General features: G+C 39.7%; 1 pseudogene; it reads left to right on the top strand.

Annotated features, from left to right (window-relative positions):
- The first annotated feature begins 5143 nt into the window (after window positions 1–5143).
- Window positions 5144–6216, top strand: LOC127190963 (ADP/ATP translocase 2-like; annotated as a pseudogene).

Here is a 6216-nt window from a genome sequence, read left to right as displayed (position 1 = left end):
CAATGGGATCAAATCAAAGACCCAGAAATAAACCCACACACCTATGGACACTGGATTTTTTACAAAGATGCCAAATCCCTACAAAGGAAAAAAATTGCATCTTCAATAAATGGTGCTCATCTAACAGGATTTATGCATGTAGTAACATGTAAATAGAAACTTATTTATCAGCCTGGAAACAAGTAAAGGCCAAGTATATTAAAGACCTCAACATAAAACCAGACAGAGTAAGTCTATTAGAACAAAAAGTAGGGAAGAACCTTGAACTCATTGGCACAGGAGACAAATTTCTGAACAAGAACATCAATAGCCGGGACTTGATGAAATGGAAAAGCTACTGTAAAGCAAATGACACTATCAAAAGAACAAAATAGCAGTCTACAGACTGAGAAAAAATTTGCACCAACCCCACATCTGACATAAGGCTAATATCCAAGATATACAAAAAAACTCAAGAAAGTAAATACAACCAAAGAAATTATCCAATTTAACAATGGGATACAGAACTAAACAGAATTTTCACCAGAGTAATATCCAATGGCCGAGAAACACTTGAAGAAATGCTCAATGTAATCTGAATAAATAAATTAAATAAAAAAAGAAATGCTCAATATCCTTAGTTATCATGAAAGTGCAAATTAAAAGGACTCTGAGATTCTATCTTATACCTGTCAAAATGCCTAAGACCAAAAACTCAAGATACAGCACATGCTAGTAAGGATGTTAAGGAAGGAGAACACTTTTCCATTCTTGGTGGAAGTTCAAACTTGTACAACCAATTTGGAAACCATTATGGTACTTTCTCAGAACATTAGGAATAATGCTACCTCAAGACCTAGCTATACCACTCCTGGGCATATGCTTGAAAGATGTTCCACAATATAGAAGCTTTATTCATAATAGCCATAATCTGAAACAGCCTAGATGTCCTTCAACTGAAGAATGTATAAAGAAACTGTGGTGTATTTACGCAATGGAATGCTACTCAGCTGTGAAAAACAAGGAAGTTTTTAATTTTTCAGGCAAATGCATGGTATTAGAAAACATCATTGTGAGTGAGATATCCCAGACTCAGAAAAACAAGCATGTTTTATACTTACTTATAAGTGGATATTATCCCAACATAGCTCACCTCTGAGAGATTCTGCTCATCAGCAGGGGACATGGACAGCTACTGGGACTTGCAGCTGGACTGTGAACAGAGCACTGAGAGTTGTATGGAAGAGGGTGGGAATGGAAAGACTCAGAGGGTTCAGGATCCCCAAAGAGACACCATCATGGCATTCTGATCTGGACCCAGAGAGGCCTGCACAAATTGATGCACCAACTGCATACAAAGCCTGCAGAGAATCTAAAGCTCCTTTCCAGATAAAGCCAATGAGAAGCTAGTTATCAAAGGTTGCAGGGTGGGAGCAGGGGCTCCCTCTGAGCTCTGGTGCCTGCAATTTGATCAATTCCACTGGGGGGGGGGAAGCTCAGTGGTCACAGAGCAGAAGGGGATGCAGGCATGCTGAAGAGATCAGGTGGTGGAAGAGGAAATGCCCTCCCCCATCCACATAGTAGGTCAGAGGTCTAGGGGAGGGGAATAGGACAGAAGAGTGTGAATGGGAAGGGAAGATACAAGCAAAGGGATATCAATATGGATGTAATATGAATAAATTATAATAAATACAAAATGAAAAAAAAAAAGAGGACACAATGCTTTAAAGAATACCCAAAGATTAAATGTCCATGGGATCATCTGGGGAGATGGTTAAGTTGTACAGAAAAGAAGACTACAGAGTTGTGGGCCATCAGGCTGGCAGAATTAGGAAACTCCAGCTTCAGTGAAAAACTGTTTCAGAAAATAAGATGGAGAAGACTAGGAAAAAAGTGATACCAAACCCCAGCCTCAAAATGAACCTATATGCAAGAAGATATACGCAAATGCACACAATATATATGTGCACACACCAAAAAATAAAACTGTGTATGGAATTTCTTTCTGTAAATTGCACCTATATCACAAAAGAGTTACAAATGTACAGTGAGGCTGAGCCACAGAGAGGGTCTCAGAAAACCAGTCCCAGTAATCAACACACATCCTCAGAAGAGAGAAACTCCAAGTTATCAACATATATGCTAAAAAGAAACACACAGTAATCAGTAGTCATGCTCAGAAGATGAAACCTCTTTAGCACATTCTGTTTTTAAAGGACTGGAACTGACAGTGTTTTCAAGTGTAAATGCTGCATACTATATCCAAATTTATATATGCAGGCTGCATTTCTTAACTGTGAGAGATTGGTATGTTATTATATTCATCCACAGAATATGAAAGATTCCAAGGTCTTGTTCCAGAATTTGGAACGGGGCTGTCGAGATTGCTCAACAACAGCAGAAAGGGCACTTGCTACAAGCCTCATGACCTGAGTTCAATTCTCAGATCCCATGGCAAAAATCAGATATTGTGTGACCCCAACACTTTTTCGTATGAAAGGAGGTAGCTTTCCAACCAGCTGGGCTCTAGTATATGTGATAGAAGCATCAAAAGAAACCCTGCCTCAACAGGGTAGAAGGAGAGAATGTACTCCTGAAATTTGAATTCTAATTTACCCTACAAACCCTAGCATGCATGCACCCACACCATTCTTCTCTCCTTGTGTCTTGTCTTCCTTCTCCATAGTTCTGGATGCTTGTGTGCCTGTGTGTGCATGCATGTGTGTGTGCATGGTCCTGCATGTGAGCACACACCTGATTTTAAATGTAGTACAAGCCAGAAACCAACCTCATGTGCTGTTCCTTAGGAGATTTCTATGTTGGTTTTGTTTCTTTTGTTTTCTTTTTAACATGTGAATATGGTGTGTGTGTGTGTGTGTGTGTGTGTGTGTGTGTGTGTGTGTGTGTGTGAGTTTTGAGTTTGGGGTGTCATTATTAATTTCTCTCTTGTTTATTCACTGAGTTATGATTTCAGAACTGGGAGTTTACTATCCAGATTTTGCTGGTGTGGAATCTACATCTACAGATGTATACCTATATTTATCATATAGTGCATTCTTCTGCTACTGGATATAATTCATTGCAGTACAATGTCATGACCCCATCAAAATCAAAGTACACCTAGTAATTTATATTTCATGTCATTTCTAACGAGATTAACACAGAGAAATGTCTTAACAGAGAGTTGTTGAAATTATTTACCATGACAAAAGAAACTCATATTTATCACCTAAAATATATATACCCATGTTTCTATAGTACTGAGCATGAACATACATAATTTCAGAGACATTAGAAAAAAATAAAAGTGAATCATCCATGCATTTCTCATTCTCTCGATACCTTCTGCATCTTATCTTCTACTTTATACAATGAACAACAAACCTTCAAACACCAAAGTTTCTCAGAAAGCAACTTCAGATCTGTTCTCTTTCTCTCTCTCTCTCCCTCCCTCTCTCTCTCTGTGTGGTTGTGTGTGTGTGTGTGTGTGTGTGTGTTTATGAATGCTGTGTGAATTTCTTTTTCCTACTAGTCAAGACACCCCTTCCGGTTCTAGGCTAACCTGTTATTAAAATTTACAATAAAATGCATATTAGAGATTACTTGCAGTATATTTTATATCCTGGTTAAATGTAAAAAGGATAAAAGGACACTAAAGGAAAAGTTACATAATGAAACAAAACCTGTGAATGAACTCTTTCTACTGAATATTGATTTCTTGAAAAATATGACTTTGGAGTACATTATGAGATTATTAACATCTTCCTATTGGAATCTTCCAAAGATCTTCTGTACAGATATTGGTCTGGATTATGTTAAGATCAGAGATGGACCTCATTTGTGACAAGTATCTGTTTTCCTTCACTAAATTCAGCAGGCTTAATAATAGCACACTGGATATTCAACTGGATCCTGAGGGACAACAGGACTATAGAAAAAGTAAAGAAATTTTCTCATAAATATGAAAATTTCAATCATATTTTTGTTCACGTAAGGAAATTCAAATATAGGTTGATGTTTAATAAGCATTATTCCACCTTGTAGAGAATCCAAGTATCACAAGCTTGCATTTAGATGTTGTATTCCACTGTAGATGTCATTTACTGTTATGACTAAAACTGAAAAAAAGAACTGAGGTTTGTCAATTGCTCAGTCATCTAAGTATTTACCATGCAAAGAGAGGGGCAGATCCCTGTACCCGTGTAAAAAGCCAGGTGTGTCAAATATGTCTAATCCTGTGCTGGAGAGGTCTTCAAGGAGATTCTCAGACCCTGATGGAACTAGTGTCACCAAATCCAAGTTCATTGCTCTGTGTTTCCCTATAGACCTTATGTCAACAACAATAAGGTGGAGTGGCTATAGGAATAGATCAGCAGTTTTGCTCTCCCAGAAGACCTGAGTTCAGTTTCCAGTGCCTTCCTTAGCAGCACACAATGGCCTCTCACTCCAGCTTCAAGGGATCTGTCATTCACTTCTGGACTCTATGTACTCACATTTAGGTGGCATATGAAGACAAAGAAACATTAAACAATAAAAACTAAAGACAAAAAATTTTAAAGGCAGAGTGATAGTGTCCTCATGAGATCCTGCCACCAATGTGGAGAAGCTACAGGAATGTAATCTGCTTTTCATTCCAAAACTTCCCCTTTTATACCTTTTGTAATACCATATCTTTTGGCATGTAAGTCTACCTCCAACTTTAACTTTAACTTTGTTTCGAATATACCCACTGTATAAGACTACCCCTCTTCCAATGCACTCCCTGTGCAGCAGACTCAAGTGCAAACTCTATATTTTAACTGAAGAAGTCAAAGTTAAAGTTAAAATTAATGTTGGGGGTTCATCGCTATACATCAGAAAATATGACTTGTCAGATCCTGACCATACAGCAAGCATCAGATAATCACTCCTACAGGAGACTGCATTGGTTAAATTAGGCTTAATCTGCAAAGGATTTATTCCTCAGACTGTAGAGCAACCAGAGAAGTTTAAAACAGCTGGCAATCAGGAAGTTTCTTGTGGAGGGGCCTCAAATCCTGAAGTCAGGAAAATAACCACTGACATCTAATAAAAACGCAATAATAGCCCAGAGTCCAGGAGTCAAAACCGTTTGTCAAGCCAGTCCTCTCCCACAGTCGTCTGCCTCTTCCTTTTTTATTTCAACATGACAGATGCCCCTGTGTCTTTCATCAAGGACTTCTTGGCAGGTGGAGTGGCCACAGCCATCTCCAAGATGGTGGTAGCGCCCATTGAGAAGGCCAAGCTGCTGCTACAGGTGCAGCATGCCAGTAAGCAAATCACAGCAGATAAGCAATACAAGAGCACCACAGACTGCGTGCTTTGTATCCCCAAGGAACAGGGAGTCCTGTCCTTTCAGTGTGGTAACCTGGCCAATGACATCAGGTACTTCCCAATCAAGGCTCTCAACTTTGCCTTCAAAGATATATACAAACAGATGTTTCTGGGTGGTGTGGAGAAGAGGACCCAGTTTTGGCTCTACTTTGCATGGAACCTGGTATCAGGTAATGCTGCTGGGGCTGCATCCTTGTGCTGTGTGTATCCTCTTGATTTTGCCCATACCCGTCTAGCAGCTGATGTGGACAAAGCTGGAGATGAAATGGAATTCAAAGGCCTTGGTGACTGCCTGGTTAAGATCTAAAAATCTGATGGGATTAAGGGCCTGTACCAAGGCTTTAATGTGTCAATACATGGCATTATCATTTACCGAGCTGCCTACTTTGGTATCTATGGCACTGCAAAGGGAATGCTTCCGGATCCCAAGAATACTTACATCTTTTTCAGCTGGATGATCACATTCTGTCACTGCTGTTGCTGGCCTGACTTCCTATCCTTTTGATACCCTTCGCCTTCGTATGATGATGCAGTCAGGATGCAAAGGAATGGATATCATGTACACAGGCATGCTTGACTGCTGGCAGAAGATCGCTAGTGATGAAGGAAGCAGGGCTTTTTTCTTTTCTTTTTGTTTTATTTTTGGTTTTTCAAGACAGGGTTTCTCTGTATAGCCTTGACTGTCCTGGACTCGCTTTGTAGACCAGGCTGGCCTCAAACTCACAGCTATTTGACTGCCTCTGCCTCCCGAGTGCTGGGATTAAAGCATACACCACCACGCCTGCCTGCAAGACTTTTTTCAAAGGCACATGATCCAACGTTCTCAGAGGCATGGGCGGTGCCTTTGTGCTTGTCTTGTATGATAAGATCAAAAAGTACACATAA

The sequence above is a fragment of the Acomys russatus genome, chromosome 6 (genome assembly GCF_903995435.1).
Source record: "Acomys russatus chromosome 6, mAcoRus1.1, whole genome shotgun sequence".
Taxonomy (NCBI): Eukaryota; Metazoa; Chordata; class Mammalia; order Rodentia; family Muridae; genus Acomys; species Acomys russatus.
The sequence above is the reverse complement of the archived record's forward strand: the minus strand, read 5'-3'. Positions and strand labels throughout refer to the sequence as shown.